Below are 11,177 nucleotides of genomic sequence, written 5' to 3' on the forward strand. Positions count from 1 at the left end.
CAATCCCTTCTCCTCCATTCTCCTCTCGGGATCTTGGGCACGCACGCACACGCGCCCGGCGTGAGTTTTAAGCCACTGGGTCCGGGACGCAAACCACAGCCGACTATGTGGGAGTCCAGTGACACAGCCATTACGCTAACTGCTGGTCCCCAGAGAGAGGTATTTTTGACAGAGAGTTGTGATTCTGTGCCTGATCTCCCAGTTATTTAGGATTATAGATGTGTACTACCATCCTGCCCTGTTTGGGTTTATCTGGGGTCCGAACCTGGGCCTCCCATGTGGCCTCGATGTTGCGTAGTGTCACCTTCTGATGTGCACCATGACAACTGGGTCATGTATGCTTATTGGAAATTTTTCAAGGGGCCAGCAGGTGGCATAGTGACTAAATCTTTGGACTCCCACATGGTCAGCAGCGATTTGAGCCCTGGGCCCCGTGGCTTGAAACTCAAGCTGGGCGTGTGCGCGCACACACACACACACACACACACACACACACACGCCCCAACTCCACAAGGGAGGAGAATGGAGGAGAAGAGATTGCAGCATCGCTATCCCCCTGGGGGGTGAATTCTCACTTTCTCTCTCTCTTAATCTCTCTCCAGCAAGTGCATGCTCCCTATGGGAGGAGAAAAAAAAGAAAGAAAAACGAGCACAGGCAGAGGACAGCTCACAGAAAAGCAAAAGTGGCTTTTACTTGTATAAAAAGATACTCAGCCTTGCTCATAACAAGAAAAATGCAAAACAAAGGTGTAATGAGATTCCACTGGCAAAGATAACAAAGTTCCATAATGCTCTATATTGACAAGGATTTGGGGACACAAGCTCTTTTGTTTCTTGTGGAAATTTAAACTGATACATCTGTGGAGGATACTTGGCAATAACTAGCAATTTTTTTTAAAGGCTTTGGCCATAGTGAGTGTGCACTCACTGGAGAGAGACAGAGAGATATACATAGGGAGAAAGTGAGAAGTCAGCCCCCATGGGGATGGCCACGCCACGGTCCCTTCTCTCCATTCTCCTCTAGGGATTTTGGGCACTGGTGCACACGTGTCTGGAGTGAGTTTCAAGCTGCCAGGTCTGGGACTTGAACTGTGGAGTTGACCATGTGGGATCCAGTACCTTAACCACTATGCCACTCGCTGGCTCCTCGCACCATCTGCTGGCACCTCATTTTTCTATTGGATGGTTGCCTTTTAAAATTTTTGATTTCTGGGACAGCTGGTGACGTGGTAGTTAAGGCCGCTGGATCCCACTGGCCAGCTGCACCATTCATGTCCCAGACCTGGTGACTTGAAAAACACGCTGGGCGTTTGTACCTGTGTTCAAAATCCTGAGGCGAGTAGAGAAGGGATTACAGTATGTCCAGCCTCCCTAGAAGGTGCTTTCTCACTTTCGCTGTTTATCTCTGGCAAGTGCCTGCACCCTGTAGCACATTTAAATACATAAATATTAACAATTATTGATTTCTTAGGAGCACTTTACATATTAAGGAACGAGCAGTCTGTCGGTGGTACGAATAGGAAGGACCCCCCTACACCCCACTCTCTGACTTTGTATATGGAGTTTTTGCCGTGAAGAATGAAACTTCTTTATGTACTTAAATGGACTAGCTTTATTTTTTATGGCCTCTGGGGTTGGTTATAATTAGCAATGCCCTCACCACTCTGAGAATTGAAATAAAATTTGTTCTCATGGTCTCCCCGAGTTGAAGTAGTGTTAATTACACGATCAGTCCTCCTATTAAAGCCTTGCAGTGACTTCTCATTCCTTAGACTAATGCCCACTTTCCTGACGAGGCCCCAAACCACGGGGCTGCCTCGCCTCCTGTCACACGTCCTGCTGATGGCCACTCTCCGGGCACAGGGGCCTCCTCTCTGCTCTAACAAGCCATTCACTCCGGCCTTTGGCCTTTGCATCTGCTGGCTTCTCCACCTGGACTGCCCTTTCTGGACTCTCCACCTGGCAGGTTCCTCCTGATTCGGGCTTTCCTGGCGGAGGTGTTCCCTGCTGGCCACTTGTCTCCTGGCCTCTGCCTCTGCGCTCACTCTCCTTACGTCCTCCGGATCATCTCTGGGAGAGCGGCGGCTGGCTGTGTCCCTGCGATTTCCCCAGCCTGGAGTGCAGCAGACACTCAGTGACAACGTGTGAGGCCCCCACTGGGTGCACGCAGGGCACGTGGCGTCGTCTGTTGTGTAAGACTGGGCGGCTGCGAGCTGAGGTGGTGTGTTTGCCGTGTGGTTGTGAATGTGCTTGAGTGTGCAGCTGGCTGGTGTGGTTGGGAGGCCGTGTGTGAGGGGTGGTGTGCAGGGCATGGATGTGTTGACCGTGGTACTTACTGGTGGCCAGGTACCATTCTGGCCCAGCCCCCTCACTCCCGGCAGTGGGCAGTCCCCCACGACCAGCCTTTGCTTGTCCTGGAGTGAGCTGTAGGAGATGTCCGTTCCAGAGAGCAGGGTTCTCTGGACCTTAGATCTTGCCGTCCCACCTAAATCTCTGCTCCGGAGTGGAGAAGGTGTGGGAGGCCATCTAGGCCATGCCCTGCCTTGGGGCAAGGCTGTGTTTCACCAGGCTTGGCAGCTGCCTCTACACCCCCGCTCCCCTCAGGCCTTCCACCTGCTCTTTGGGAGCCGTCTTCAGTTTCCTGCTGCACCTCTTCTGGGCCTGACCTTGGCCCAGGCTAGTCCTGTGCCCAGGCTTCCCCCCTCTGGTGGAGCTCTGCCCAGGCCTCAGGCAGGGGGTTCCTGGGGTAGGCAGGGCCTCCCTTCTCAAGGTGGGGTGTCCCTGGTGTTTGTGCTTCTGTGGCAGAGGCCCGGGCTCTCTCCTTCCTTGTGCAGAGAGGAGAGGCTGGATGAAGCCTCCAGAAAGCGGGTCAGGCAAGGGCTGGGGCCTTCAGCGCTGCTCCACAGTCTGGGCTGCGAGTAGGACGCAGCCGCTTTCCTTCCAAGACACCCAGAGGTGCTGGGACCTTGTGCCTGCACCACCTTATCCTCATGTGGAGGCCACGCGTGCCTTTGCTGAGCTGCGGTCAGGGTTGGCTGCTCCGCACCTGCACCCGCCCCTTCTTACCCTGCTCTTTAGCCATCATCCACCTCTGGACCTTTACTGGATCTTTCTCATGAAAACAAATATGCTGGGGGCAGTCAGTGGTGTGGTAGCTAAGGCAGCTGGATCCCACATGGCCACTGTGCGGTTTGGTCCTCGACCCTGCAGCTTGAAAAACACACTGGGCATGTGCATGTGTGCCCAAAATCCCGAGAGGAGACTGGAGAAGGGATTGTGGTGTGGCCACCTGCCCTGGGGGGTGATTTCTCACTTGTCCTCTCTCTCCTGTCTGTCTCTCTCTGCTGAGCACGTGCCCTATAGCAAAAGTAAAACAAAGAAAAAATAAATATGCTGGTGTTTCTCCATCTCAAAAACAAAACAAACAAAACCAGATAAAAGCTTCCCTGGGTGACGCTTGTCCTTTCAGCCTCTGCCCCAGTTCTTTCCATGTCTTTATAGTACATTTTTCACGAGTTATTTTGATTATCTCCATCCCCCGTTATCCTCTCTTGAACTTATTCTATTATGGTTTGTTGCTTCTTATTTTATACCAAAACTGCTCTTGTTAAGATCCTCATAGCTAAATCCCATGGTCAAGTTTCAATCCTTATTGTTTTGTTTAAAGAAGTATTTATTTAATTTTATTTATTGTCATTATTATTTTTAAATTTGCTATATAAGACATGTGTGCTCACCAGAGAGACAGAGAGAGAGAGAGAGAGAGAGAGCGAGAGAGAGCGAGCGGGAAAGTGAGAAAGCAAGCTGCCAGGTCCGGGACTTGAACCACGGTTGGCCATGTGGGAGTCCAGTGCTTTAACCACCATGTTGCCTGCAGTCCTTATTATTTTGCTAGAGACAGAGTCTTACTCTGTTGCCCAGGCTGGTCCTAAACTCGGGATCCTCCTGCCTCAGCTCCCGCCAGTTGGTATTGCTCCTGCACGCTCAGCAGCTCTGAGTAAGCCGACTCCTCACACCTGGAATACTTCGCTCGTCTCGATACCTCTGACCGGGTCTCCTCTCTTGGCCTCCTTTGCTGGCTTTCCAGAGCTCCCCAATTCTAAGTATCGGGTGACTGGGGCTCAGTGCTGGGACTTCTTTCTGTCCTTACTCTCTTCATCACGTCATCCAGTCTCAGGATTTAAAATATTAGGGCTGGGGCTGGCAGGTGGCGTGGTGGTTAAGGGCGTTGAACTCCCAAAATGGCCGACCGCGGTTCCAGTCCCAGACCTGGTGGTTTGCTTTCTCATTTTCTCTCTCGCTCTGTCCCTTTCTGGTCAAATTAAAATCATTCAATCAATAAAGTTAAATAAATGAATTCTTAAAAAATATCAGGGCCAGCTGGTGGCATGGTGGTGAAGGTGACCAAATTCTACTTGGCTGACTGCCTAGTTTGAGTCCTGGACCTGGTGACTTGAAAAACATGCCAGGGTCATGTGCGTGCATGCCCAAAATCCCCAAAAGAGAATAGAAGGGAAGGGATTATGGTGTAGCCATCCCCCCAGGGGCTGAGTTCTCACTTCCTCGCCCTCTCACTCTCTGGTGGGCACACACATTCTATAGTAAGAACAAAAAAATCAAAATTAGGCTGACAGTTCTTAAATCCTTATTTCCAGCCTGGTCATTACCCTGAACTCTGCTCACATGACTGGCCGTTGGCCATCTTTCTCCATGGATGTGCGACAGGTGTCACAAATTTATATGTCTCAGATCAAGCTCTGTGCTTATCAGGGTTGCCTGATTTAGAAAAAAAGCAAAATGCACCACCAGGATGCCCCCTGCATCTGGATTTCCGTTGGCACCCAGACACACATATTCAAACATTCGTCATTGTTTGCTGACATTTGACTATTTTTCAACCTACTCCTTTTCTTCCTGTCCAGCCTTCTCTTCTCACCTGCTCTTCCAGTAAATGGTAATTTTATTCATCTGTTTGTTTAGGCCCCAAACCACAGTTATTTTTTTTTATGTTTCTAAAGAATTATTTTATTTAACTTTATTTATTTATTTTAATTTGACCAGAGAGAGAGAGAGAGAGAGAGAGAGGAAAAGGGAGAAGGCAAGCCGCCAGGTCTAGGACTTGAACTGTGGTCAGCTGTGTGGGAGTCCAGCATCCTTAACTATCATGCTATCTGCCAGCCCCACCCCCATCCCCCCAGTTATTGTTGACCTTCCTTCTTGGAGCCCACATTCGATGTCAGCTTCATCTGGTGCTACTTTCAGAATATTCTTAGAATCTGGCCTCTTCCCCTCAACTCCATTGATGCCATCCTGGTAACATTAAACCATGAGCCATTTCTTTCTTGGGTTATTGCAATAGCTTCTGCTGCAGCTTGAGTACGGATTGTCCTCTGAAATGCAAATTGAAACTGGGTTCGCAGCATGGCAGTGCTGGGAGGTGGGGTCTTTAAGAGGGGTTAGTCTGCTGAGAAGTCCATGGCTTTCTTGAGAGACTGGGTTAGTTTTTGAGGGACTGAGTCAAGTCTCCCATGAGTGAGCGAGTTCTTGCGAGAGTAATTTCTAACACGAGGCCGCACCTCGTTTTTCGCCTCTTGCGCACGAGTCTACCTGCCACTCTAGCAGGAGTCCCACCAGGTGAGGCTGTTGTGCCATCAGCATGGAATGACATAGCACAAGGCCCTCGTGACACCAGCTGTGGTCACCCAGCCTCCAGCATCAGAGCCAAATAAGCCCCTCTTCTTTATAAATTACCCAGTTTCAGGTGTTCCGTTATAGCAACAGAAAGCAGATAAAGCCAGCCTTGGGACTGGTCTCTGTGCCTCAGCCCTGGTCCCATTCCTCACTGTTAGCCCAGCTCCCGGAGGTATGGTGCTCCTTTCTGTCCAAGTCCTGCACCAGCTTCCTGCTCACTCGGAGAGACAGCCAAAGGCATCTGGATGGCCCATGAGGCCCTACACCAGCAGGTCTGCTCAGGCCTCTCCACGCTCCCGACTCCCAGTCTGCCCGGCCTCCCTGGCTTCCCTGTTGCAGGTGCACACCTGGTCTCGCAGCCTCGGCACCTGTGTGCTTCCTCTTGCCTGTCTGGACCAGACTTGCTGACCATCCCCGGCCCCATCTGAAATGGTTGGCCCCCTCAAACGTCCCCACTACGCTTTCTGCCCTGTTCCCCTTACAGTGTCATCATCTCATAGTGCAGTCTGTTTATTTTCCTTTTCACTGGACTCTGAGGACCGTTTTTGTCTGCAGTGTTCACTGCACATGCTCAGTGTCTAAACAGTGCCTAGAGCTTAATAGACAGAAAATGCTTGTGAAATGAGTGACAGAAAGCACAGTAAGCTCCTGTCCTAGGCCAGCACGTGGCAGCTGCTCCATCTTCCGGTCTAGCACTCCCACCCTCCTCCCCTCCAGAATCCTCCTTGACCACCTGTCCTTCTCTAGGAAGTCTTTTTAGACTGAATCTCATTCCTTCTTTCCTTCCACTACCAGGCCCAAACTCCCAGTGCGCAAGGGCTGTGCGGCTGGTTGAGGCCTGTCGTCATCGTCTCTCTGCTCTTTTCTGGGTGGGAGGGGGTGCTTTGCTTGGGCTCTCCTTTGAGCTGCAAGGGCGTGGGCCATCAGGACAGCTGGAGAAGCCAGCGTGGGTGAGGAGTGTGTAACATGTCTTGAAATTGATCTGCAGCGTGGGAGTTTTTGGGAGCTTCCAGAGTCTTGGTTCTGGGCTGAGGAGGTGAGGGGTACTGGGCCTGGAGATGAGAGCTCAGCGTGGGCTGAAGCTCCCGGACTTGCTTCCCTGCAAACTGGAAAGGTTCTGCCATTAGAGAGTTTGTCCTCTGCCGAGCTGGGAGGCATGAGAAAGGGGCATGCTGGGAGAGGCAGAAGAAAACAGTGAGTCGTTGAGCCTGGAGTTTGCTAAATGATATACGTGTTTGAAAGTGATGTTCTGATGTAGCCATTTGACAAGTCCATGGGGCCATTCTGACACGACTTTTAAAAACCTCTTCTTATTATGGTACAAACACCCAACAGACAGGTTCACCCCCATGACACGCTCATCCTTGAGGCTCATCCTGGGGCCTCGGGGTGGGTGTGGCTCAGGACTGGCTGTTTACACACAGCCCAACTATCCTTCGCATCCAAACGCTTTGCCGGGCTGGGTCTGCCTGAGTTCCCTGGAGGACACTCCGCAGGCATATGCATGGGACTGGGCCTCAGGGGAAGAGGAACCAGAACCCTTGCGTGTTGCTGGTGTGAACGTAAAATAGCACAGGCTTTATGGAAGAATCGGGCAGTTCCTCAAAAGTTAAACAGAGAATCTCCAAAATAGACAAGTGGATTACATCAGATTAAGAAGTTTCTGCACAGCAAAGGACACTGTAATTAGTGTGAATCAGCAAGTCTCGGAATGGGAGAGAATTTTTGTTAGCTACGCCTCAGATAAGGGACTGATAACCAGAACACACAGGGAACTCAAGCAGCTTACCTGGAAGAAAAAGATTAACCCAATTAAAAGATGGGAAAATGAGCTGAATAAGCAACTCTCTAAGGAAGATGTACAAACAGGCAAAAAGCATATGAAAAAATCCTCAACATCCCTCATTATAAGGGAGATGCAGATCAAAACCACAATGAGATACCACCTAACCCCAGTCAGAATGGTCAAGATTAAAAAAACTAATAATGATAAGTGCTGGAGGGGATGTGGTGAGAGGGGAACACTCCTCCACTGTTGGTGGGAATGTAAATTGGTTCAGCCACTGTGGAGAATGATATGGAAGTTCCTCAAAGACCTTCAAATAGAACTACTATATGATCCAGCAATTCCACTCCTGGGTATCTACCCAACGGACAGGAGAGCTCTCAGTCGGAAAAGCGCTTGCACAACTATTTCATTGCAGCATTATTTACGATTGTTAAGACCTGAACCGACCCAAGTGCCCACAGATAGATGAGTGGATTGAAAAATTGTGGCACATATACTCCATGGAACACTATTCAGCCATAAAAAACAACAGGGCCCTGGAATTTGATAGAAAGTGGATGAATATGGAAGATTTGTTGCTGAGTGAAGCAAGCCAGGCTATGAAAGAGAAACATTGTATGTCTCCACTTGACATATACTGACGGTCCATACTCTATGGTAGAGCCCGAAAGACTGGAGAACATAAAGGCATTAAAAATTGTAATGGACACTAGAGCCAAAGTGGAAAAAGAGTGTGGGAGGGAAGAGCCTAGGAAATTTTTTGGGAAAATGGAGAGATAAGAAACTGGTGAGACAAAGATGATAGCCATTACGCTAACTGCTGATTCCCAAGTTTCTCATCTGTTGACGAGGATGTGTTTAATAGTCTCAGCTGGGCTGGACTGAGGTGCATATCATGCTGGGTAGAGTCTCTTCACAATCTAAATGATGTATAGCGATTTAACGTACGAATAATAATTTAAAAAATTAATAAAAAAAGAAGGAAAGCCAAGTTAAACAGAGTTACCATGTGACCTAGCAAGTCCACTCCTAGATACATGGTCACAGTGATGGAAACGGGGGCCCAAACCAGCACATGCACACGAATGTTCATGGCAGCCAGAGAGGAGACAGGCCAAGGAAGAACTGAAGGACTCACCCGTGCGACAACATGGATGAATCTTGGAAAGCCCGCCCTAAGGGGGAGAACCCGACACACCGAAGGACAAACTTTGGATGATTCTCCTTTCATGAAATGTCAGAATAGACAAACTCACAGCTACAGGGAGTAGGTTAGAGGTTACGGGGAGGGTTGAGGGGTGAGTGGGGGCTGTTTATCCAGTACAGAGGCTTTGTTACCTGACCGGATGTTCTGGAAATGAATAGTGGTGATGATTGCTCGGCCCTATGAATACAATTAAGGCTACTGAATCGTACATTTACAAATGGTTAATGTGGTAATTTGCACGTTGTGTATGTTCTATCAGAATAAGAAAATTAGAAAAGAAGAAAGAGATGAAAATATAGACTTGGGATGCACAAAATCCAGGTAGCAGTCAAGGCCCTGGAAAGGGTGCAATCGCCCAGGGAGGGTGTGGACATGGAGGAGGCAGACAGGCTGGGACAGACCTTTTAAAGGCATTAAAAGGCCGAAGGAGATTGCGGGCCGAAGGAGATTGCGAGGGAGTGGCGGGGGCTGTGGGAGGAAAACCGGAAGTGTGGTGTCACAGGGGCTTGGGCATGTGCGCCTGCAATCCCAACTGCAAATGGCAGAAATGCAGCTTAGGTTAGTTTGAGGACAGAGCAATGCTGTACAGAAACGTGGGCAGAGCAGGGGTCCCTGGGGCCAGAGGACCTGGAGCCAGGCCAGGAGTGTGTTCAGGCCGTCTCTCCTGCTTGCCTGGCCCCTGCTCCACTCTGACTGTTGGCTCCCTTCTCTCCTGGTGCTGATGGGATATCTCTTCCTCTCTCTTTTTAAAATTTTGTCAGATGGTGCGAGCACTCACCAGAGACAGAGAAAGAAGGAGAGAGAGAAGGAGGGGGAGAGGAGGAAGCACCCCCGTTGGGGCGTGGTCACACCGCAATCCCTCCTCCATTTATCCACTGTGCTGGGATTTGGGGCTCACATGCACACGTGCTTAGAGTGCTTGTCAAGCCACTGGGGCTGGGAGTCACACTGCGTGTCGGCCATGTGGGAACCAGGTCTGTTAATGACCAGGCCACAGAGCCAGCTCCGATGGGGTTTTGCTCATGGATTTCGGACCAGGTTACTAGCAGCTCTGAGCTCGCAGCCTCTCAAGTCTTGCTACTCACTAGGCGCTTCCCTGAGAAACAGCTGGGAAAATCTGGGGAAGGACTCTGGCCTCACCCAGGCACATCCACCCTGAGGACAAGGGCCCAGCACGGATGCCTTTAGAACTCCCTTCGTGAAAGAGAGAACTGCTGAGTGAACAGAATGCATCAGGGTCCACGGCCTGGGACTGAGGCCTAGAAAGAGGGCTGCCAACCCTGGGGCCAGCAGTTAGCATAATGGCTATGTTGCCGAACTCCCATGTAGTCGACTGCAGTTCAAGTCCCGGACCCGGTGGCTTAAACTCACGCCAGGTGTGTGTGTGTGCATGCCCAAGATCCCAAGAGGAGAATGGAGAATGGAGAATGGAGAATAGGGAAGGGATTGTGACGTAGCCATCCCCTCGGGGGGTGATTTCTCACTTTTTGTCTCTCTGTCTCTCTCTATCTTTCTAGGAGCGCACATCCTATAGCAAAAATCTCCGAAAGCAAAAACCCCTCTAAAAAAAAAAAAAAAAAAAAAGAAAGAAAGAAAGAAAAAAAGAAAGAGGGCAACCAGCCCTGTGAAATGCCCCATCCCACACAGGGACTGGGCAGCTCCCATGGGGTTGGGAACAAAGGACTCAAACCTGCAAAAGGCAGGGCAGTGTGAGTGGCCTGGTGGGGAGGGAGACGGGCCGTGGGGAGTGTGAGTGAGCGGGAGGGAGGAAGGAGAAGCACAGCACACATCTGTTTCAGGAGGCTCAGCTGTGAGTCGGGAGGTAGCTGCAAGGGACTGGGGTCAAGGAAGGGTTTCGCTTTTGTTGTTTGAGTGGGACAGGCCCCCGCATGCTTATGCTGAGAGCACCAGGAGAGAGGGGGAGGCTGAAGACACAGGAGGAAGCAAGGAGGTGGGGGAAGGGGTTGCTAAGCCCAGGTGTGGGGACCAGAAAAGTAACGGAGTAGGCCCACCCCTTTGTGCCTTGGGGAAGGAAGGAGAAAGGCCATGGGTGCGGTTGGTTGGCCATTTTGGCAGCAGTGAGAGGAGAGCGTTCTTCTTGGGTGGTTTCTTCTTTCCGAGAAATAGGGTTTAAATAAGATGGAATGGACCAGAAAGTTGAAGAAGAGTGGAGAAGTTCAGAAGGTTGCTCCGTGAACCACAGCAGAGAGGCCAAAGCAGGATGGGTCGGGCGCACCTCTGTCCTGGCCGGGCTGGAGGATGGGGTTTGCAGGGGCCTCACTGTTGGGTGGTGCCTTTGCTCCAGCTGAGCCCAGCATGGGGTATAGAGAGGCCTGGTTAGACTGAGCAGGGGCTGGAGGTTTGGGATGCAGTAAGGGAGTAGGGACAATGGGGGAGTGTTGGTGGTTCCAGTCATCATCTCAGCAAGTATTTATTGCCCCTTTACTGTGCTCTAGGCATGGCGCAAGGCCTGAGGTTTTATTGCCAAAG

The sequence above is a fragment of the Tupaia chinensis genome, unplaced genomic scaffold (genome assembly GCF_000334495.1).
Source record: "Tupaia chinensis unplaced genomic scaffold, TupChi_1.0 Scaffold000573_1, whole genome shotgun sequence".
Classification (NCBI taxonomy): Eukaryota; Metazoa; Chordata; class Mammalia; order Scandentia; family Tupaiidae; genus Tupaia; species Tupaia belangeri.